At 39.0% G+C, this 25,711-nt stretch overlaps 1 long non-coding RNA gene across 1 annotated transcript in view; it reads right to left on the minus strand.

The window, feature by feature from the left end:
• The window catches only part of LOC139132081 (uncharacterized), a 66,831-nt gene that overhangs the window by 39,691 nt on the left and 1,429 nt on the right, over nucleotides 1-25,711 (minus strand). The gene's annotated exons all lie outside the window — the stretch shown is intronic.

Here is a 25,711-nt window from a genome sequence, read left to right on the forward strand (position 1 = left end):
TACTACTGTTATGTTATGTCGAGTCGCTGAAGTTTGACTCACTCGGCGCCGGGGCGACGTAGCATTTCACCACTTAATTAGACAGGCAAAAAAAAAGACTGACAATGCCTTTACTGTGTACAGAAGATTATACGCGTAAAGTTTGGAAGGACAGAACGTGCGGAATCGTTTGAAAACGTACACAACATAACAAAATAGAACATTACCTCAGCAGTTCGCGTGGAGTCCATGTTGTTGTTGTCTGCTGTAAGTAACGCAAAATCTTACTCTCGGCGAAGCTCTCGCACTGAAATATGACGTTGCATTCTGCGCGATCTCTCGCCACGTGACTGATATGCAAAATGGCGGTAGATTCAAATTTATGCTTGAGCGCCAGAATAAATCCACCCAATGCAGCCACAATAATGGGAATGGTAAGAGTTTACAAGGCATAGTAGCTTAATGGTGTTAATCCAAAACATATACCCGAAGATTAGATAGTAATTTTTATTTCAAAAAATGCAAAAGATACAGCTAACGTGGCTTTAAACAAAATTATTTTATAGAAAAATAAAATATAAAAAATTAAATTAAATATAACATTAGACAGTCGTCAATAATCTATTACTTGAAGGAGAAAATGGCAATATGACTATGTGTGCACGTTTTCGAGTCTTCTTTTTAAGGCTGTGCATTAGTTCATTGCATAACAATAAAATGCCCATTCACGATATACCAATGTAGCAAAACTTGCTATTATAGTGACTAGAGACAATAATGCATGGTAAATACCCAATTTTGACATTTGTTTTCTTCTTCAGCACATTGCAATTAGTAAATAACATCCATAAATGTGTTTGATTTGCTTCATAAGGAGGAAACAATAGTTATCGTATTTTCTTCCGGTTAAAAATACTGAATTACCAGAAAAATCGATTTAAAGTTATCCATTCTATGACGTCATATTTTTTTACTAAAACTTTATGCATTTTAGAAAGACCAGTATCTAAGCTTTCTAAAACTATAAGGTATATGGCATTTCAAGCCAGTTTACTTCATCAAGGAAAGAATGTTGTACCCCTACCCCTAGCTTTTGCACACCCCATACAGATACACGCAATTCAAAATTGACTCAAGAGAAGTAGTGTATAGTTAAATATCTAATGTTAACACTTTTTTTCTTGTTTAATATGTGGGAATAAATAATTCAAACACAAAAAGCTGTCAAAATTTTGCTTAATAACAAGTAAATCACAATTGTTACATGGTATTTTGGGTAAAAAATTTCAAAATTGTCAAAAAAATTCATTTTAAAGTCGTCCTATTCTATGTACACAAATTAATTTTGCTAAAGTTGGTGTTCCTCATAAAGAGTAGAATCTCAGCTTTCCAAAAATGTATAGTTTGTGCTATTTCATGCTAGTTTACTCAATGTAGGGGAGGATATAGTACCCCTTACCCTTACCCATTTTTCGCAATTTTTTGCGGTACATACAAATCAAAAACCAGCCCAGATAGGTAGTGCATCCCAAAATATCCAATGTTAACATCTTTTTTCTTGTTCAGCAGGTCCTAAAGAACAAAAAAATACCCAAGAAGTAGGGATGTGGGGGGGGGGGGGGTGCATGGTGGGCCCCTCCAGCCCACGGACTAGAAGGGGACCATTCCGATTTTCTTCGGAAGCTTACAACCTATTATCATAAAAAGCAGCACCGCTTACGTGTAGCATTCGACAGGGGAGATTTAGAAAAAGATTTTCCTGAAGTCGAGCGAGTCGAGGACATCGCTAAGATTGATATCGAAGGTATGGCTGAGAAGGGAAAGATGTATCGAGTTTTAACAATGATGGAAGTCAGTTTATTAGATCCCAAAGACGAGAAAAGAAAGCCACAAATTCGTAAATTGCCTGTTAACTTAAAAGATATATACACAAAATACGGCGGACGGGAGACTAGGATGAAAAAAGAATTAATAGTTAAATACGAAAATGCGCTTGAATATATTGAAGTTGAAGGTTCTGGACTAGTTTTCGATAAGATCCTTAATTTTAGAGTAATTCTGTTAAAACTTCGACTGGGCGCGGGCATCCCTTCGACACGCGATAGCCCGATTCAACTGCCTGAATGGTTAAAAAATAAGCATTGTGTCAGTAATCTGATTCTTCCTTATGGCCCTGATGGTAGTGACACCGGCCGCTGCTTCCAATACTCAGTTGTAGCAAGTATAAAGTTAGGTGACAAGGAGTTTTGCAAGAAGAAGGGAGGTCAGGTAAGAAATAAATGGAATACCTACACCAAGTTTATTACTGATTACTGTTGGGATGGTATTCCATTTCCTACACCTATAGAAGATGTGACCATATTCGAGAAGTTCGAGCGGCAAAATCAGAGAGTTAAGTTACAAGTATGGTTGATTCACGAAAATGATACTGAATCGCGCGACATACCAATCATATATCATGGTAACAATGATGCATGTTCCAAAAAGGCGCAAATAGCCAATATCTTACTAATAGTAAGTGCCGCTGGCAGAGACAGTCACTTCGTGCCAATTAGTTCATTAAGTCATCTTCTTAATTCTCGTAATGATCGTAAGAATGAGCACAGACGGAAGCGTATTTGTATAAGTTGTGGGAAAGGTTTTGCAGCGAAAGAAGAATTGGAAATACACCAGATGTATTGTGGAACAGACATGGCTAAGGCAGTTTTTCCTCAGGAAGTGTGTCAATTCGAAGGACATAAGAAGAAGGTTCCTTGCCCCTACGTCGTGTATGCAGATACTGAGGCAATTATTGAGAAGGATACCGGCCTGCACATTCCAATTTGTCTTTCGTATGTTATTATTGAACGGTGGGGGTCGGGCCCCCGTTCCGAAGGCGAGCCGGAAATTTTTGATAAAAAAACATTCACAGGTACAGATTGTGTTACAGAATTTCTCAAGGAAATGAAGGAAATGGCTGGGTATTATTCGAGAATATATTATTGTAAAATAAAACCGATGAAAGAGGCGAAGCACCAGACTTGCATTGCATGTGCGGCGCCCGCCACACACCGGGTAGTGAAGGATCCTACGAGTTTTTATTGTGAAGAGTGTCGTCCATCGAGAACCATTCCTATCTACTTTCACAACTTCAAGGGGTATGATAGCAGTTTTATTATAAAAAAGTTACACAAATTCGATGCTGACGCCGGCGGCCCAGAGCGAAAATAATAGCTAAAACTGCCAATGGAATCATGGGTCTTATGAAAACATTTATCTTTAGTGCTTCAATTGTTGTCGGCGGAGAGTGGCCGAACCGAAAGAGAAGACAGTGAAACGTTTCTTTTCGATAAAGTTTATGGATAGTTTACGACTAATGAAAGATCCGTTGGATAAGTTGGCAAAGACAGTGCCAGAGGATGGATGATGGTGCCACTTTCGTACCCGGACATTCAGCGGGTGAAAGGTTTCTTCCCCTACGAATATTTAGACTTGGTTGACAGACTAGAAGAGGGGGAGCTCCCGGAGAGACACAAAATTTCATAGCAAACTAAAGGAAGAGGATATCTCAGAGTCTGACCACGAACACGCATTGAAGGTGTGGGATGAAGTGGGATGTCAGACGATTAAAGATTATATGGAATTCTATTGTGAGACGGACGTTCTCCTTCTTGCGAATATATTCGAAAATTTCCGAAACACATGTTTAGACATATATAAGCTGGATCCAGCCCACTATATGTCGGCGCCCGGCTTGACATGGGATGCTATGTTACTTTATACAGGTAATAAGTTTAAACTCATTCAAGATGCTGAGCAGATGACTTTCATTCAGAGGGGAATTAGAGGTGGTATCAGTCAGTGTAATATTCATTATTTACAGACAAATCATCCAGCTTACGCTGGCGGCAATTACGATCCGGAGAAGCCGTTGACCGAAATAAAATATCTCGATGCTAATAATCTTTATGGCTGGGCAATGAGTCAGGCAATGCCCACGGGCGGACTTCATTGGATGACGAAGGAAGAGTGGGTAGAATGGTCTGCTCAGAATGGCGGAGCAGGCTTGGGGGGGGGGGGACCCGGCACCAGATTTCCGCCAAGTTTTCTAGAAGTAGACTTAGAATATCCGGTCGAATTACATGAAGAACACGACGATTTACCATTAGCGCCGCATCACTATGAATTTCCGAGGCAGGGCAGTCGACTGATTACAAGTCTATGGACAGAGAGAGATACGTCTTACACTACAAGTTGCTTGAATTCTATCTTCGGATGGGAATGCGACTGAAAAAGGTGTATCGGGCGCTTGCTTTCGAAGAGGCGCCGTGTCTTGCCGACTACATCGACTTTAACACTAAAATGAGGGCAAAGGGAAAGACAGATTTTGAAAAGAATTTCTATAAGCTTATGAATAATGCAATGTTCGGCAAGACAATAGAAGATGTCCGAAAGTATAGAAATTTTAAATTTGTTTCGGGCAGCCCTGATAAATACCAAAAGTATATACCAAATATGAAGTATAGAACTTATATATCTAGGAAAGAGGATGGCGATTCCTGCGACAGTGTCCTACTGGAACTGAAAAGGGATCAATATGAATATAAAAAGCCAGTTTTCATTGGCGCGGCAGTACTCGAACTTTCTAAGCTGCTTATGTATGATATGCATTACAATTACTTTCGAAAGCAGTTCAAAGGACCTAACGGAACGATACGATTAGCCTACATAGATACTGACAGTTTTGTTTACAGTGTGCCTCTTCCTTCCCCAGACGTAACTTTCAATGATATAGTCCGAGAAGATGTGGAAAAGAATGGTAATGAGTCTATATATGATACTAGTGGGATGAGCGGCCCCGATTTTCCGAAGATTAATAAAAAGGTGATAGGTAAATTTAAAGATGAGTTGAATGGAGTACCTATTCTTGAATTTGTCGGCATTCGTTCAAAAGTATATGCTTTTCGGACTCCAACTTCGGAGACGAAAAAAATAAAGGGATAAAAGATGTCTGTGTTCGTAAACATATAAACTTTGAAAACTATAAGAAACTGTTTGAAACTGGGGAGGAGCCGGAGCAGGCACATTTTGTACAATTTGTGCGGAAAGCCGGTGAGATTAGGAGCGAAGACTGTAATAAAATCATGATGGCAGTCAATGATATCAAACGTGTGCAGTTATATAATCGGGACACGGGGGAATGGTTGGCAGAAACATGGCCGATAGGACGGAGTTCCCCTTCGGAATAGAAACGGAGTTAACTTTCATATCCATTTAATCCATAATGTCGCATGTATCATTCCAGCGGCGGACTAAATCCTTCTTGTTTTTGTATTTCTAGTGCCTGATGAAATATGTCCTGAATAAGTTCTGAGGCGGGGGCCTCTGTTGTTGCGCCTTTTTCTTGTATTTGTGTAAGCAATTGTTTATATTGAACGTAATAATGTTTATACTTCTCTCGCCTTTTTGATACTCCTGTTTTTCCTTGTATTACATCAATAATAACACCCGGTATAGGAGTTAAAGCTAAAAGAACTGGAACTGCCGGAATTGCCGCTATTACAGCAGAACTTACAAGAATTCCCTTAGTCACATTAAGAGCCATATCAATTCGACCCATTAATTTATAACTGCGACGATATGCAGCGCTGGTTCTTTCGATATAGTCGGCCAATTGTTCAACGCTTTCAACAACTGAGACGTGCATTTTTTACTGTATATGTAAGGGATGATAAAAAATAATTGTAGTAATATAGAAAGACAATATGGCAGAAGGAGGAGAAGATATACCACTCCAGGATTTCGATGATGCAAATTTAAATGATGATGATGCTACTGCTGAAACATACTTTATAGACGATGATAATGCCCTTGCAGAAGCCGATCCTTTCCAGGCTGGCTCAAGCGATAGACCCCCAGGTGATTCGTTGATTAGACAGAGAGTAGAACTTAGAATACAAATGGCTGAACAATTCTTAGACGAGAATAAAATTGAAAATCCGGCAGCATGAAACGAATTATTGTTGAATGCTGAGATTAGGGGCAGAAGGCTGTATTATAAAAATCTCAGGCTATCAAAACTTTCAGAACGTGGATTTAGATCACTCAAGACAGTAAAAAAAGAAGCGGGAGGATATGAATTTGTAACTAAAGTATACAGTTGGAGTGGAGTCGAATATCGCTCAAGCGTAGAGCCCGAATTTGTAAGTTCTACATTGTATTCTGAAGATGTGAAAAATGATAAAATACCTGCTGAGAAGATGACACCAGAAGACATGGGTATATACAAAGATGAACTGACATTCTTACGGCAAGATGCTTCTGGTAATGCACACAAAATACAAGCTTTTGAAAATAAAATCGATGAATGGAATAATCTAAACCCAGAATATAGAGCTATTAATGATGAATTAAGGATTGCGAATATGCGTCTTGGCGAGCTTAACAATGAAAAAAAGAAAATAACGCTAGAGAAAAAAGAAGTTGAAAAACAGTTAAAGGATCCTGAAACGAGCACCCAAGGAAAAGAAAAAGCCGAGAAACTACTAGCTGAACTAATAACAAGAGAAGCTAAAATTGTTGATCGAATTGAATATGAACATGATAAGATCAGTGGGGCACGTGAAAGTCTGGCTACTCCTTGGTCTCTTCGTGATGTAATTTCCGATCCAGAATTGTCACTCAGGCTGCAGCTGACAGAGTTATTTAAGTATTACAATAGCGGCATTACTTATTGCCCTTGGAATGACAATATCAACAATTGCCCTGGCTGTGACTAAGGGAGGAGGAGGGGGAGCAGGAACTGGCGCAAACACAGGGGGTTCAGGCCCACCAAAAGTATATACAAAAGCGAAAGAAATTGTAAAGCAATTTGGCGAATGGTTAAAAACCTTGGCCGCAAAAGTGCTGCTGCAATACCAGGTTTAATCGGCTCCCTTGTCAAGTTTCTATTAAAAATGGCAGGATTGGTTGTCGGATTTGTTGGAGAACAGCTATGGATATTTTTAACTGGATTAACATTAGTCATTATAAATAAAATTATGTATTAATATATGGTCTTACGGAATCGACATGTTTGGTGAAAAGAATATTGCAAAGTTTCTTTCTAAAATAAAGACCTTTTTGGTTTCTCTGTCGAATTGGAATGGTGCAAACTCCGACGAGTAAATCGACATATACTTCGAGCAAATCCAGGTGTCCGACTCAAAGATGATAATCTATATCATAACATATTAGCTTTCGTGAAGGAATGTCAAAAGACTAACTTCTTTAAGCGACTAGAATTCATAGCTGTATTCCAGGATACTGAGGATGACCAAGAGGCTCATCATCTACAAGAATATTGGGTTCTTTGATTGATTCGCGACACATGTAATCGATTTATTTTTCAGGCAGACGGTAATATTTATGTGAAGATGTGATTTATTTTTTCTTTTTAACTGTAATTTTTTCTTCTTCACTACTATATACATTACACGAAAATGGGTACGATAGAACATTATCACCGACTTTCACCAACCGAATACCGAATGGAACAAAGTCAGAAAGAATTCATCATGTGATTGCTCATAATCCAAGTGAGGCAGATCCAGGTCAGACCCTTATATACGATGTCCGAAGTTAGAAAGCGGAGTAGTACTAGTTCCAGATACTTTCAACCTGGTTTTTGATCTCGAAGTAACGGGGCATGAAGATAACCGAGTAGTACAAAATGTTGCAAAAAATTTGGTGGAGCATATGGTTCTCACATTTGAGGGCAGGCACTTTTCAATTTGAATAAATATAATCTTATTGAATGTTATCGCGATCTCTTCAAACATAAAAAGGAGAGAACGAACATGACACTGTATGGAATTCAGAACGAAAATCTAAGAAAATTGAGAAGTGGCGCGACCGATGCAAATCACGCCGTCATGGGTGATAATTTACTTTTTGACACGTATAAAACAAAATATGCTATTCGTTTGACTCATCCCCTCATAACAGGTCATGGGGTTGCATATCCATCAGCGTTAGGGAGTCATATTGAATGGGAAATTACGCTTGCACCTGCCTCCCAATTACTTGTTAGTAATAATGTTGTTACACCCAATTATAAATTAAAAAGCATTCAAATGGAATACGAAACAATTTCTGACCTCGAACTCGCGAGGTCAACTTCTGGTTATTACAACGGTGGAAAAAGTTACCTTTACGAGCATATACATTATTTTAGAACAATCCCATTCAAAGAATCGGACACGGTTATCAATGAAAATGTAAATGTACCATGTCGTAGCATGAGAGGTATCTTAATACTCTTCACTAAAAAACGGAATCAGTCAGAACTTAATAGTGAACTTTTCTTTAACCCGTCGATTGAATCTGTGTCTGTATCAATCGAAGGCATTGCAAATAAAGTGTACGCTCAGAAGATGTTACCAAGACAATTTTGGCGAGAGGCACGACGGTATTTTGCTGAAGATAAAGATTGGTGTGAAATTGATATAGATGAAATTGATTATTTAAAGAATAAATTCTGTCTGTTTATCGATCTGCGTAATTTTAAAGATATTGAATTTCATGGAAATGGTTTAAAAGTAATGAACACAAAGGACGGAATACAGCTTGAAATCTTGAAGAAAGACACCTCAGTGAAAAGTGTCGACTCTCGCGATGATAATAGAATTGAAGGCCGGGATGATAATATATTTGCTCATGTTTATGTAATTAGCGATGCTCAGGTCTCTGTTGAAAATAGTAGATTAAAGTCTTTACTATTTTAGTTAACGAGAGTCGTTCAGAAATTCAGACCTCAGTTATGCAGTAGCAAAAAATTCACATCAGCTGGACTCCGGTTCTGCTTCTGTCGACCGGCCGGCCGGACTGACAACATGAGGTAAAAGCTTCTTTATATAGACTGCACATGGAATTTCCCATACACCTTCGGAACGTGTTTATACATGTTGTGTGTTTAGGTCAGACAGAACGAGTTTCTCCACTACCAGCATCAGTGGTCCGTTCCGGGTTGCCCCACGGTTACTGTACTGACATGTAGCGACATGTTCTGGGTCATCTGTAAATAGTAGTGACTCAGGGGAAATTCCCTCTTCCACGCATGCGCAAACGCGTAAGGGGGATTACCCCTTCGGGGATTACCCATCTGACTCAGTGGGGAATTCCCTCTTCCACGCATGCGCGTAAGAGGGGATTCCCTGTAGTTATTTTCGAATAAAATTTGTTATTTCGTCTCTAGATCCATATTTATCTAACTACTCAAAGGTATTTTAATGAAAAGCAAATACGATGTACCACATTCCGGCCGATGTCATCGTGTAGTAAGCGTTGAAGCGAGATAACCTCCATGGCGGAAGGAAGTTTGCAAACATCGCGCTCATGAATGACATTGACATTGCTTAGCGATACCTACAAAACAGAAGAATACTGCAGTCTCGTCATATAACCATACTCCTACTGGCCCAGCTCACAACTGGGTAAGCCACAGGCTACCCAGACAGAATGAATAAGTTATTATTAAGTTTTTCTCACTGTTTTCTCTATCAGTTCCTCTCCTTTTCTTCATCACAGTCCCTCTATGGATATAGGGACTTTGTCTTCATGCTCTGAATGATCGGAGTAAATAAAATAAACGGTTATATAATCTAACCTAGCCTCTTAACCCTTTATTCATTTTACATACATTACAAGGACGTTTATCTCTCATATACACATCTTGTAATGAATTAGTCAACACGACTAATTATGCTAATCCGTGGACTTATCAGGGATTTTACGGGTTGGTCAACATCGAGAAAGATAGGAATAGTTACTAAAACGGGAAGGTAAGAAGCTCTCCTGAAATGTTTTCAGAAATTACTAAATTGCTGCCATTCATGACCATTAATCCAAAATTTACTGCAGCCAGTGTATTTCGATCGGCCATATGGCCGAGGGGAGCCAGCTACTCTAATTTCAAAAGTGTACATGGCCGCGAACAGTGCAAACCCTACCAGTGCCTTGCGTGCAGTTCATGGCATGAGGACGTCCGTAAAGCAGGAAGTCGGAAGTTGAAACCTTTGACCTTTACGTTGTTTATGAGTGGGCAAACTTGTAAACATATTTCCCAGGGACAAGTCTGATTTTGACTGGGGTCAAAGTTCGCGTGGTTAATTTGTTGTTCTCTCAATCGGGTGGTGTTGCTAAGGTTTTGTCAGTCATTTAGGCCTAGTTTAGCTGTGCGTTCTCGATAATTTTGCTGTATTTTTTCTCGAAACAGGGGAAATTCGTTTAAGTTTTAAGAAACATTAATTTCTCTATGACAGGAATGTTCTAGCTTGTTGTATCCTCGAATTAAATCGGCCGATTTTCTTTGATATAGTTATTTATGTGGTTTGGAGAAATCTTTAGGGCGGCGTCAGATAAAAAGTGGAATGAGACAACATTTCGTTAATGTAAGGAAATCATATAGCAAGTACTTCTTGCGCTGGTGCAAACTCTACGAAATATTATGATATCAAAGGTGTTAGCAATGATAGTTTACAAGGTTTCCTGTCTAAATTCGCTAAAATCATCAAGAATATCTAAAAAATACTACACGTAATTATGACAACATTTGTATTGTGTAGAGGTGTTAATTGCCGTTCACGAATTCGAACGTCTGTTCTACACGTACACGAAGTGTGGTTATCACGTGACCAAGACGCTTCCCGTACTGATGATGGAACGTAATTACGTGCAACTAAACTTCTCTATAACGATATGTTACCGGCAGACATGGAGGTAATAGCGAGTGAATAGAAATGACGGTGACTGGTTTAAAAATTTCAAAGTGCTGGCAAAAATTATCACTTGCTTCTTAACGTAGTGGCATCGGTGATGTCAGTTTATGTTCAGAAGTTGCGATGTCACCGCTGACGTGACTTTAGTGACGGGGTGCACTGAGCCTTGCCTATTGTACGCTAGAACGGTCTGCAAGTAGTCATGTCGGAAAAAAAGCTGGAAAAACGGCGATAGTACTAGTTTGGTAATTTTTGAGCGGATTTCTGGTCGTGGTAGGCCCCTAATAACCAAGCTGTTGATGAGTTGCAATTGCAATTTGGGTGGAAACGTTTCGAAATATCGACGAACAAAGTTGCGACAAGCGTGCTGTCGGGCAGAACATGGACGTTCCCATGGCTGTGGTGCAAAAATGTAAAAGTCAAAACAAGCCGTAAACGGCAGAAATCCAGTCCGAAAATCGACAGCTAGCCTAACAGTACAAAATAAGTTTTATAGCCCGTCCGCCGCTTCTTTCGGGAAGTGTACACGAACAGCATAAGGCGCCACTGAAAATCGATGAGTTCCTTAGACTAGTAGCGACCATAGAGCTGGGAACTAGCTCCATGTAGCGACCAACTCTCTTTTATTAGGCGAAAAAAGTAACCGGCGAGATTAATTCTTTGACGCCGTAGAGTCATTCTAGTCATGAGCTTGGTTGCTACCGTATATCAGAAAACAACCGACTTTGACGTCAAAGGCCTGTTGCTGGTACGTAGTTTGAGACAGAAAATAAAGATATGTTACCGGCAGACATGGATTTAATAGCGAGTGCAGAGAAATGACGGTGACTGGTTTAAAATTCACAGTGCTGGCAAAAATTCTCCAGTGCGTGCTGCTGCTAATGTGTCACCATTGTGCCTTGAATCACAACACGGTTTGTAAATTATACTTGGTATATATACTCCAAGAAAACGACGTTGACGACGTGAAACATACATCTACATAATTTTGTTGAAAAGCTCATAAAATGGCCACTCCGGCGATCTTTTCTGCTTGGTCGGTCGATACTTATAATTTCTGGGTGGCATTTATTACATGGAGCAGGGCCATATCTGCTTGGCTATGTGTGAATTTGGCGCTTGGCAACGAAAAGCATGCGCGTTTTCAGCGTTCCTTTCGATCCAACTTCCCGTTTATTTTTGAATAATGAGCAGTGTTTGTTTGAGCATATCATGAATATATAAGCGTCCACTAGGTTTACGGACGTCCTCGGGACACGTTTCCCAAGATCTTCATACCTTCTCCTTTTTCATTTACATCTCTATCTTTGCAATGTTGACCAACTCTTGATAAGTCAACGGATTAGCATAATTAGTTGTGTTGACTAATTAATTACAAGATGTGTATATGAGAGATAAACGTCCTTGTAATGGGTGTAGAATGACTAAAGGGTTTATAAGAGGCTAGGTTAGATTATATAACCGTTTATTTTATTTACTCCGATCATTCAGAGCATGAAGACACAGTCCCTATATCCATGGAGACTGTGATGAAGAAAAGGAGAGGAACTGATAGAGAAAACAGTGAGAAAAACTTAATAATAAACTTATTCATTCTGTCTGGGTAGCCTGTGGTGTAAGCCTAATTCACGTGCCACGTGCCGCGTGCCACGCGCCGCGAGCCAGAAGTAGTTGTATTTTCACTCCAATTTAATTCATTGATTCATTTTCATGAATAAATCAACAGTCGGGCTTCAACGCCGCCTTCTAAATGCATGAACTGGGGACAAGCGAATGACCAGCGAATTCGGTGCGTATGCAGAAAGGGACTCGAGAGAAATTATAGGGAGGGAGGGCCAGTATTTTTCAAAATCACACTGCACGTAAATTTGTAACATTAAAACTTGATCAATCAAAATTCTGTACAATGATTTTGTACAAAGACCATATGTTAAGGTTGCTGTATTGCAAATATCTAGGTCCTATGGTGTCTATCGAACTGTGACTGGTATGGGCGTAAACCTATTGACAGGTATCGATCAAAACGTTGCAAACAGGTTAATTTTGTCGGCAAGTCCACCATCCTGCCAACTTGTACCAATCAAAATGTTACCAAAACGCTGTATTTCGCATGCGTGCAAGTACAGTCTGACAACTGGGTGCCAAATTTGAATATGTTAATGAGCTTTCCTTTCGAATTGTCACATGACATCTTCATTGCATCGCGTCCGTTGGCTCGTCATCAGGCCATTTTCTTGCTGCTGATTTTAACACTTTCAGACCTCGGAGACGAAGGGAAACCAAACGAATGCGTTGTTATTCAAAGGTATGTGGACCTGTGTGGATTTTTTTAGACGGAATTTCGGCGAATTAGTATGCCTTTGCGTACAGACAGAGAATGCTGCACAGCTGCGATCGAGTATTTTTCATTGTGGGACGAACTGTAGGGCCATACGATTTCTCAAATTGATGGCTATTTTCAATGAAACTTACATCGAAATATTCGTTCTATTTGAAAATATTTCTGTTCAAGCTGTAATTTTGACTAGCGACCACAGAAACGTGAGCCGAAAATTGACATCGAAATCCAAGATGGCGGCGGTCTTTACCAGCTACTTTTAGCGAGGGCAAGTACTGTATTAGACGACATCAAGTCGTTGTCGTTGTACTTTGCGCAAACTCAGTTGTTAAAAAAATTAAAGTAGACCATCCAAAGTATTTCATTATATGGAGTGTAAAGAGAGTTATTTGTAGGGATATTTTGATGAATTTCAACCGTAAAAGACGTCAACCCTCCCGTGACATATCGATGGAATGTGCATACAATACATGGCTTCACGTGTTTCTGTGCATGCCACTGGAAGCAAACTTTAATCGTCTTTCTTTCCTTATTTCAGATTTACACCCGTTTTGCATCGAAGAAAAAACATTTCTGAAGATTTTCAGACTTGCCGTGTTTTGTGGCGTGCAGGTTTTTGATTAACGCTGGTTGACGGTAGAGTCGAGTTGCGATTGGATTTTTAGTCAGTTTATCACACTTCACGGGTGTCTCTTTCGACTGACGCTCAAGCCGTCGTTTCTATTCTGTGGAAGGACTGTATGTTTTCCGTTCAAGAAGCCATTACAACAAGGGAAAGCTGTTTAACAGTAACATTCTGTATTTGATCTTGTGCATTTTTATTTCATTAGCTCTGATGAAAGTGAATTGTGGTTGGTAATCAGTGGTTATTTCCGGAGAGCTTTTTATATGGTTTTCCTTCTTTCCTCCTTTTTCATCGGCTTACTTAGTCAGTTCTGACATACAGTGTGAGTTGTCTGACAAAGTCAACAATATAGTTGAAGGCATTGTTACAGATAGATTAAGGCTGTTCATAGTAAGAATGAAGTCTCAGACAGGATATTTTTGGGCCTTGAAGGTAAAACGGCTAGATAAGCTCAGTAAGAGTGAAAAGGATAGTTTGTCGGGGAAATTATGGGTCAGAAGCATGTCGATAATGATCTTATCGCATGTGCAAAAAAATCAAGAGAAGCATCCTTCTGAACAGTGACAGTAAGAAAAGTCTTCTTAACATAAACAACTTGTTCTATGAAATTGGTGTTTGTAGATTACCATTGACAGTTGGTCTTAAAAATTAAACAATTGGCCACTATGGCACATACTCTGACACCTTTATCATCTACCTTAGGCTCGTTAACTGCTAAACATGTGCAAGCCTATATAAAAATGCTCAAATTGCTCAAGAGGGTTTACTTAGTATACAGGCATAAAAAAGAGAAAGTACAGGAAACAAACTTTTCTTGCAAAACCAGGAATTTGTTGTTATCAGTTCAAAGACTTACAGATAAGTACAAATGTGTCAGGTCGTTAGCAAATATGAAATTGAAACACAAGTTTGTAGTGAATCAACTGACTCTGATTAGAAAGCGCTGGCAGATGTATGCAACTGCATCAACAGAAAGGAAGCAGCATTTTCTACTCTATGACATGGAAACAAAGTTACGGAAATCAATAAATATGATGTCTGCGAATGTCATACAAGTCATCAGTGAAGACCACATTTTCAAAGTCCGTCTCAAATCAAGTCATGTTCCAAAATTAAAGCGTAGAGTTGCACAAATCACAAAAATGAAGGAAGATGATTTCAAACTAATGTGTAATGGGCGACCCTTGATACACAGAATACCAAGCAAAGGTGGTGTAGTGAGAGTGCACATCTCTGGCAAGGGAGGCGGTAAACCCAGGGTCAAAGAAGCTCATCCTGATAAAACTGATTGTGGCCCTTGTGGTAAATGTGGCAAGGTTTCGGCAGCAAAATGGTTTCATAAGACAAAAAAGGAAGAAAGATACTTGACTTGGTTAGAAAAAAACTATGCCATAGCTGCTAACATGTGTATCTGTAATGCATGTAATCATGTCCTTGACAAAGCATTTAGTCAGTACTTAGAGGGTAAAGATCCCACACAAAATGTGGATCTAAGGCGAAGACCGCAAAGCAAGTGTACAGTTTGTGACAATGAGAGTGTTAAAACAAGTAATATAGATGACAAACAGTTGTTTAGGGCTTTGTTTAACTTTGCTGTCAATGATCCTGAAATAGAAATACCAGTACATGCACCTTTGTGTGCAGAGCATTATCCCTTATGGGCAAAACGGCACAGAGTACATTGTGTAATGCCTGAGTGTAATCGGTGTCTGTATGGTCAGGTTAGACATCCACCTGATGTTTTTTCTTGCTCGATAATTTTAGAGAGCAAGGGGATTATCCAAATTTGGCATTGAAATCAGACAGTCCTATATGTATGAGTTGTTATATGAAACTCTATCGTTTCACCAATGCTCTCAAACAACAACAGCATGGTCATGTTTCTGATAATGATAGTCTTATAAAGATAAATGAATCTTTGAAACAAAAAAACAATGATGCAATTTCAGGGGATATTGAAGAAGTTGCTATTTCTAGGGTAGGTCTTTTAGTCTGTAAAAAGCTTGTCAATAGAGAGCCACTTCTCTTGACAGAAGTAAAGTCTCACTACATTGAACAGATCTCAGAACTTTATACAGAGAAAGGTAATAATGATAGGCCTTTGGAATTTTACACTGAGAGGTCAGCTACATTTTTGAATTGGAAATGGCAAAGATTTTTGGCCACCACATCTCATTTTCTACTGTGAAATCTGGAGGCATTGTACAACGCAGTTACGGCACTCTCATTTTAAGATATGGTGCAAATACTAGGGACATTCTTCACAAACAGTATTTTAATATGTCAAAAACTGTCAATAATTTAGAAACGGCCTGTTCTGCACTTAGAGCTGAGCTTACACGAACATGACTGCAACAAGTCCAAGTACAATATCTCTCTTGTTTTTAGTTGCTGAAAACTTGTCAGACAGACTTCACTCTCAAGCAGCAAACTTTATTGATAAATACCAGAAAATCCCAAATTTATCTTCTATTGATCTCAAAAATTGGTAAACGAAATTGATCCTGTTCTCTGGAATTTTGTCTGTCTGATAACACAAAGTAAAAAAGAACGCTCAGAGATGTTTCGGAATAATTTCAGTTGGACAAATCATTACCTAGGCTTTTACAATAGTGGTAGTGTTAATAAACACAAGCGGTTTCTTCAGTTGTTTTATAATTTATGCCACTTATTGTTTTTGAAAAATAACCAATGTACCTACCCATTACATCTGATTCTTGCAGACAGTATAGACTCTTACAGTGGCTCTACTAAATTGACAACATTGCTTAATTCATTTGGCATTATTTGTTCAAAAACCACTGCAAGAGATCACATGAATACAGTGGTTCATGAGATTCTTAAAGAACAATATGGCAGTAATTTCACTGAGGATGCATTCTGCATTGCATCATTAGGTAATATAGATATTGGACAACCCTATGCAACTGTGACAACAAACTTTAAAAACAGAGGTATACATGCAACATCTTACCAGGGCGGTAGAGCCTAGGCCAGAGTCCATAAAAATACAAGCGAGGACTTCGTATTGCAAGTACAAGGCAGCGATCTTTTTCAGAATTGCATAAAATATGTGTGAAAAAGACAGTATTTCCCTTTTTAGGTGTATTGCAGCATGCTCTGCTGTAAAACTCAGGAAGTGTGAAAGAACAAGTGATGGCATACCTATTGATATTTCACTTTCTGAAATGGAAACTTCTATAGCTTGTAATTTACGAAAATATATTGGTTCAGTATTAGCAAATGATGAATCATACAGGTATTTTGAAGAAACAATCCCCCTGGATGAACAGCATTTCCTCTTGACTGAGAATTTGCTGACTTTGGTGCACGTGCTGAAAAACTGGGCACATCAGGCACACCTGGAGATTATACTGAACTTGTGTGTTTATACTACACTGTAAAATGCCCTGTGAAGGTGTATACTGGAACAGGAGAACTACAGTGTGAATTTGGATCCACCTTCAATGATGTAGAACCACTTTATCTTATTCGTCGTTGCTATGGTCAATTCGACCTACTTCTTTCAAAAGAAAGAATGATAACGAGTCAGATCTATTTGATGACAATCATAGTGATCTACTTAAGCCCTGGTTTGTTTCAAATGTTCGCTTAATGAAATCTGAGCAAGTTAAACAGTCCATGAATGAAGTGTATGGAGAACGTATATTTCCAGGTGCAAGTACTATTTTGGTACTGATGATAAATCTCCTGCACAAAAGAGGAGAAAACTTGTATCAAACATACAGTCTGTCAAAGCATCAATTGATGAAAGTCAGCATTTTTTGCCAGATGTTGGCTCATATTCATTTCTATCACGGTCAAATCATGCTGTAGATGACTTCAAAGTTACTGATCATGAACAAAAAACACTTGAAATACTGGACAAAAAAACATTTCTATATTGTCTTCAAAGGCATTCTTCACATGCCTTAGAAAATATTTGTCCACTACCAAACCTTAGAAACATGCTTTCTAGTACTCATTCACCAAATATTGAAAAGGCAAAGGTCATTTACCTGGGCGTCCTCAATGAGCCCTGTGATAGTCTAGAAACTGTCAAAAATGTAGTAGAGAAACTATATTCAGTTTTCAATATTGGTAAACGACTGAAGCATCTGATCATTGTTGGTGATGGGAAGACATATGATCTCCTTGTTAAGTTAAAAAGAGAATACAGTGATGAATTACAGTGGTTGATTGTGTTTCCTGGTGACTGGCACCTGTTGAAAAACACTCAACCAGTGTTATTCAAAGTCTATATGGATGCTGGATAAAAAACAGTAGCAAAAGAAACATCAAGGAGGAGGGTTTGCTGACATCACTTTTGAAATGCCAGAATTTCAAAAGATCTCACAGGTTCATATTACATACTTGGGAAGCTTTCTATAGAATGCAAATTGAAGAGTTCTTTAAATACAGAGAAGCACTTCCAGATACATGGAAATGTGAAATTGATTGTCAGTCAATTATGAAGGAAGTTCTGGAAGCATCATTAAAAATAGATAGCCTGTCCAATGTCAGCAGTTTAGAACAAATTAAACGTATTCAAGAGAATGTCAACTGCAAACTGCACGGCCTTGATCTTGTGAATTCAGGGAATTTGTTGACAAATGTAGTAAAAAAGACGATACTTTAAATTCTGGTCTAACTTTATACATAGGGACTGCTTTGCCTATATCAGTTTATACTTGCATTCCGCAGTGGAAACTGGAGTTTGCGGGTTGCAGCAATAAAAAAATAGCACCTCTTTTCCACGCATTTGATAGGCAGATATACCTAAGGCTTGTCCCCCATCATTTAAAAGATCTTTTGGAAATGCCGGAGTCTGTATTAGGACATTTACAGAGTGGTGGATTTACAGCCTCATTTACTGGTCTGAGTTGGAGGCAACTTGCCTAGATGACGCACATGAATCACAAATAAATTTGAATGTGAAAAATTCTGTATTTAAGCCCTCTCCAGAGCTTCTGGATAATATTGCTGTTTACCTTCCATACAGGGCTGCTTGTCAGTCTAACATAATGAATCAAATTCACATTGACCAAAAACACAGTGAAATTTCTACTGTACAAAGAGATGACCAAAAACGTACAAGAGAACTTGATGAGCAGCTCTGTATAAAGTATCTCAATAAAATATCAGAGAGTGGTGTTTTTGTAATCTCTGACGACCATAACAGAGGCTTGGTCAAACTATTTTCAGATGAGACTGCCACTGGCTCAGTTTATGAGGACCTATGTAATTTCTACAAGACTGGAGAAAATGCATATGAAAATTACATTTCATCCAGGCTGCTTAATATACCCAGTACAGCTGCTCCTGTCAGAATGAAAAAGCTTAAAACATTTACAGGAGTCAAAGCTTTGAAGAAAAAAGTCCGCACAAATGATCAGGATAAAAAATTAGTTGACATATGTCTCAAAAAACAAATTGCTTTCTCTATCAAGACAGGTACACCAATATCATCTTTCAAACAATTTATTCCCCTTCCCAGGGCAATTTGCCATGCAGATGGCTCAGTGTACCACCAATCTACGAAATCGAATGCAACAAAGGTATTTTCTTCAAGATATGACAAAGAATGTATTGTGGTTGACAATTTACCTCCAAGTTGGGTGCCAGATTTGGTGGTCTTAGAGGGCATGTTCATAATTAATACTGCCCCTATCAGAAGCCATCACAAAAACTTTAATGATTATATCAGTTACCTTACTAAGAGATGGATTTTACCTCATTTTAGAAGAAACACCAAAGCTGTTCATGTACTATTTGATGATCCCAATGCTCTGTCTGGGGATAGAAAGAGCTCGTAGAGATAGAGATGGAACAATAAAAGCAAAACATGGGATAGCTTGACCCCGGAGTCCCAAATACTGAAAGAAAAATGTATGGATTTCATCAAAAACAGAGTTAATAAGAGATTACTTATCAATGTTCTTAGCAATACTCTTCCAAAAATAATAAAATCACATCTTGGGCCTGGAAAAGAGTTTGTAACATCTGGTGGATTTGATGGAGAGGACAGAGGGAAGGCATTCCACATTTCTCATGACTCTGCTTTGATGGAAAATAGGGCATACTATGGTAACCATGAAGAAACAGATACCCGTATCTGGCTGCATATTGCCAAATGCAACTACAGTAAAATTCTCATTTATTCACCTGACACAGATGTGTACCACATAGGATTGCCATATTTGTCATCACATGAGCTAACTGTCTTTGATAACGACAATTTTAAGGAAAAAGACATTTCCATTCAGTTAAATCCCCACTCTGGTGATCGCTCATTTCTAGACTTGAATAATTCCACAATTCTATTTTGAGAGACCCAGATCTGGCTGATGTTCCCTCCAATTGACAGGGCAAAATGCATTCAATCAATTTATATCACATCAGGTTGTGACTATATTCCTTTTTTGTTGGCTATGGTAAAGCTGCTTTCCTCAATGCTTTCTTCCAACATGCAACTTTTATCTGTGGAAAGAGCTATGATGAGTGTAATTTGGCTCAAACAAATGATGATTCTAGCCTTCTTTCTTTCCTCCGTCTGATTGGCACACTCTACTATAAGAGACACAACTCAGAATTTGTTAAGGAATATTCTGGTCCAGAGGATCTTTTCAAAACTCTAAAATATAACAACAAAAATTTGAATGAAAGGGAGTTACATGTTCTATGGATAGAAACAATTAGAAATGGAATACAGCCTAGAATAAGAAATGAAGAGGAGTGCATTCCATTTGCAACAGCGCTTCAGTATCACTGGCTTCGCTCTTGTTTTATTTCAAAACTGTGGAGTCAAGCACACACCTCTGTCATTTCACTCCCAAAATATTCAGAGCATGGCTTTAAATTGACTGGTAACAATTTGGCAATTCTATGGGACAGTGATGAAAATGTTGCTGCTGTAGAGGCTAATGTCAATCAATTTACGAAGGGTTGTGCTTGTAAAACAGGTTGTGAAACAAAACGCTGTAGATGCAAAAAACATGACGCTCTGTGTGGGCCTGGATGTACTTGTAGAAACTGTTTAAATACAAAGGCTAGCAATACTGAAGACACTGTCACTGATAGAGACACATTAGAAGCCACAAATGAGTTATTGTTAGAGGAAATGAATGTAGATAGTGAGGATGATGAAGTAGAAATAATTTTAGAAGAGGAGGAAGAATATGATCTGCCTGAAGAATATGTTGTAGAGTTGGAAGGAAATAAATAGTACTAGTGAAGTTGAAAATGAACTGGATTGTGAGAACAGTGATGTGGAGTAAGCTCTGCATGCTCAGTATCTTTAAAACATGGTCTAGACAACACACTGAACCCCCTTAAAAATATACAAATACAAAATAAAAAAAAAATAAGAAAGAAAAAGAACAAAAAAAGGCGGTTTAAACAATAATGTATTGAGCAGTTCATCAGGTCCAAGTATTTGCAATGTAAAACATGCGTCAGCTGATTGGAAACGCAGCCAAAAAAACCCACAAAAATACAGTGAACGGAATTATCAATACAATATTTTAATCCTGGTTTATATACTGTATTTAACAATATTCGCGTGAAGAAATGTTCCATGATAGTTTTAATCAAGCACGGAAAAACTCATGCGAATCACGGTTAAAATAACCGTGTGCGAATGATCACAGCTTCACTGTGCAGTGTGTACAGATTCGCTATAGCGCTGTGACCGCCTCCATACAGTATGGGACGAATTCTGGTCCAATGAAGCTAGGGGTTCAAAATTGGCACACGCATTTCTTTCCTATAGGTGCCACGACCTGTAAAGTTTCACGACTGTTCACAACATGTAAGGCTCCTTAGCTGCTCCGTAATCAAGACCAAACATGGAAACACAAGTTTAGTGGACCGTCGAGTCAGACTGAACAAGTTCGAAATCCTTGTATCTGAAATTTATTCAAGCCGTAAATCACTTTCATTGCCAAAAGTAAATATCCGAGAAAACAATTACCTATCAATTAGAGATTCCAAAGTCCTAGAGAGTGTATTCCAAGTCCGTATTTTGAACACGGTGTATCCAGGATGACATGGCTCCCGCCATATTTGTTTTGAAGGCAAAATGACGTCATTTTTATAGACAGCGCCCCCACAGTTTGCCCCCTCCTCTCAGACTGAGTAAACCACAGTCCCACCACAACACATAGGCTGCGGGCAGGCCTACCATGAATGCGATAGGCACACTCATGTCAGGCCAGGTCAACATTGATTTTCGAAACACGATACAGTCTTGGCCAGTCTTGGTGTCCTAATCACGGGCAAAAGACGACTCTCTCTTTATACCTCCATGCGTAAACAAATGCATTTCCAGTTAACCACTGTGATGCTAACCAGAGACTTTCCTTTCTTGTTCAACGAATTTCAGGCTGCAACCACGGTCCCTCCACAAACGTACATGTGACCGATGGGCCAACTATCGCATAACGGTGATAAAAGCCTGTCGATTTGATGCATTATGCAGGATCAGGACTCTGCCTCAGTCGATTTTCAGTGCAGTGGCGTTCCAACCCATAGGGCGATACTATTCGTTAAGGGGCAGAAATCAGTACGTGTTGCAATAAAAAGCCGCTAAAATTAGAAATGTCATATGGACATTCCCATAGAACAAAGTGAATTTTCCACATTCCAGACATGCTGCATATCAGATCTCGGGGGAATACTGTTGTTGAACAAAGATAGAGTGCGTATCGTTAACTTCAGTTATCACGGTAATTACAAGGGAATGTTGATAACAACACCAAGCGGTCTTCCTACATGACTGCTGCTCTCTTCCCTTTCAGTCCATTGCACGTTATGGAATACGATTTTCAGTATCTCTGGTTTGTGAGGCCGGAAATATTTCTACTCTATTTTTGTCTCGAGTAGACTATTTTGTGTTCTAAATTTTAGCATGGCTGGTAAGATTAGTGCTTGTGACAGAAAATCCATGGCTTCAAAAAAGCCATGCTGATGGTTTGTAGTATTCCACAGAATATGCAGCCTTTTGTGACGCAACTCGCAACATTGCACCAAAGGCGGGAAAATAGAGAAAAACTAAAATTATCAGCCAATAGTATTTCACTTTGTCTTTTCGGCATCGACTTTGAGTGTGAATTGCTTCCGACCTAGCGATCACGTGAACGGATAGCGTATCCCGTAGTAGCCAACTTTTCTACCTAAACACTGTGTTATTACCGTAACATTTGTTGTTCCGCATTACTTCAATTTGCTTTCTGGTAATGAAAACAATTACTGACACCCTTTCCCAAATATCAGTGTGGTTCACCATCAGTTTGTCACAAAGATAGAGAAGGTGTTGCGACAAAATGCACAATTGTACCGGTCTTTACATGCCAATACAATGAGAATGCGGCCGGTGGCAAACTTCTCCGCTCTGCGACAACTCGGCTCCGAGACAAAGTCGGCCTCTCTGTGTGAAGAGGTGTTGAAATTGGTCAAACTCTAAAGACTTTATTCCATCTAATTAATTTCAATCCCCGACTTTTGTAAGTTTGGCGTAACAAAGGTAGTGTTGAGATGGGTATTGTGGTGTTGCCTGAATATACTCTGGGCATGTATAAACTAACGCAATTCCTAGATTCCGTATACTCTTTTTAATTAGGCCCTCTCTCCCTCCCTATAATTTCTCACGAGTCCCTGGCACGCGGCACGTGGCACGTGAATTAGGCTTACCCCTCGCAACTGACTGACCTCTTTTTATTCGGTTCGGCCTGGCCCTGCATCAGAATTACACGGCGGCCGTGGTATGCATAACCGCGGCTGCTGTGTAATGAACCACACGTAACAGTGCCCTGCTGAATACCGTGCTGTGTGTTCCTGGCGTTATACGGCGTCCCACCGCACACAATGTATCTGTCGAGTCATTCGGGTGCGTTCCCGACGTTACAAGGTTCCACTAAAGTCTTTCAAAGTGCTATGAGCATCGAAAAATCTGAGGACGTACTTTCGAGATGATACAAGTTTCATTCATACCGAAGGGTCGAAACGGTCAGGGGTCGAGCATGGGTCGAGTGACTCGTAGAAGCCACTGCAGTAGGGTGACCGGACGAGAAGCCCTCCTATTCCCTACAATGGGGCTGACACGAGTTTTCTGAGAGTGAATGCTCGAAATCGAAGGCTTAAAGGGGACTCAGGTAGTGATAACTTGTACAAATTCACCTTAAGTATGCAACAGTTGTGCACATTTATGTCTGTGAACAAGGTAATGACGTGAAAATCTTGAAGTTTATGAACACATTTTGTCAACAAACGTCAGAGGGGACGCCATCTTGGAAGTCGTCTACTCGCACTCGAACGGTCGCTATGAGAGATCGCGTGAACGGAAACAGTTGTATTTCACAGTGAATGTTGTGAAGACTAGGAAGTCAAGATGAGTGCAAAAATTTCCTAAAAAGGTCTTTTTTCTTCCGAGAAACTGCTGATGAAATTTTTACTTTGAAACGGCTATGACTTTTGGCATCATTTTCCAAGAAGGGAAGGAATGGCCATGCGGGCAAATTGTACCTTAGGGAACGAGCACAATTAACGGTAGGGGGGGGGGCTGGAAGAGAAATATGTGGTGCATTTTTTTTACAGCCCCCCCTAACACCAGCAAAAATTTTAGTGCCCCCCCATCACCGGCAACAAAATTTTTGTGGGCCCTCCCCAAAGAAAGATTACATAGATTCAAAGTTGTACACACATATATATAATCCTTATAACTTGTAATATATGCTTTAGTGAAAACAACATTCTTGCATTCTTGAAATAATAAATAAATAAATTATAAATAATAAACAAACAAAATAACATATGTTCATGCTTCACTACTTGTAACACCTACAGCTACTGTTCAGTATTGTGTTGTGCAATTTTAATCTCAAAGAATGATGAAATTACCAAATACCTTATAAACAATCTACAAGTTCATTCAGTGCTGTTATAGTTGGTATAGTTGAAGCATTGATTTAGACATGAATTTTTGTTAATGATGACAGTGTGCACTGCACATCTCCAAGTTAGTCTAACAAGCTCAATATTGTGCATTCCATCATACTCTGAGTAAAATAAGAACTTCAAGTGAAACACACAGAACACAAAATACTTAAAAATAGCCAAATTATGTACAGCTACTGACCCTCAATACCTTTCCAAATGGTGCATACTCCAAGGCAGGATATCAAATTAGAACACACTTTGAACAAAAAGAGCAACAATTGTCACTCAAGCAATATAAACATGAATGGTCTGGAAGAGGTACACAGCATAAAAGCAGAGACCAAGTACAAAGGTCTTTTGTTTACTATGACAGAATAACAGTTTTAGTGTGGCTCATACTAGAAATATTGGCTGAAAATGGTCTGCTGTCTCAAAAATAACCTAAACTGTGTTTTCTGGATCAAATTTCATTACAAACTGATAGGAAATACAACTACATTACGACTATGATACCGTTTAAAACACTTTCTTGGTTCATATAGGTTATTTAAGGTCACAGACAATTTTCTGAAAATTAGACTTCTCAGGAAGTCTGTACATCAAGATTTATTCATCTGATTCACTGGACAATGCCACATGTTTTAGGGAGTTGAACAATAACTGTCAATTTATACCGAGACTAAATACCAGGGAAATTAAGAAATTAGCTACTGTACCTTTAACCAGCCCTATATAAGAATGTTCAGTTATTATGCGGTGTGTTGTGTGTTTAGTTTGAATACCCTGAAAACAAAAGACATTTGGAGGACATTTTTGACAGATTCCTGCACAACCCTAAAGATAAGTGTTTTATGAGCAAAATTCCATGTAACTTTCCCCCTTCAGTTTAATATAGTTTTAAATTAACCCTTTACTCAAACGTCATCCGAACAAATGGTCACACAGGGGTCAAGTACATATTACCCATGGTATATAGAATGAATGCATTGTCTTTTTAATTTCCAAAGTATGATACAGCAAAGAGTAAGAATTCTAGGACAATTTTGTCACTGAGAAGACTGAACTGAACTGCATAATTATTTTTGAGTCTGTTTGCTG

The sequence above is a fragment of the Ptychodera flava genome, chromosome 4 (assembly GCF_041260155.1).
Source record: "Ptychodera flava strain L36383 chromosome 4, AS_Pfla_20210202, whole genome shotgun sequence".
NCBI lineage: Eukaryota > Metazoa > Hemichordata > Enteropneusta > Ptychoderidae > Ptychodera > Ptychodera flava.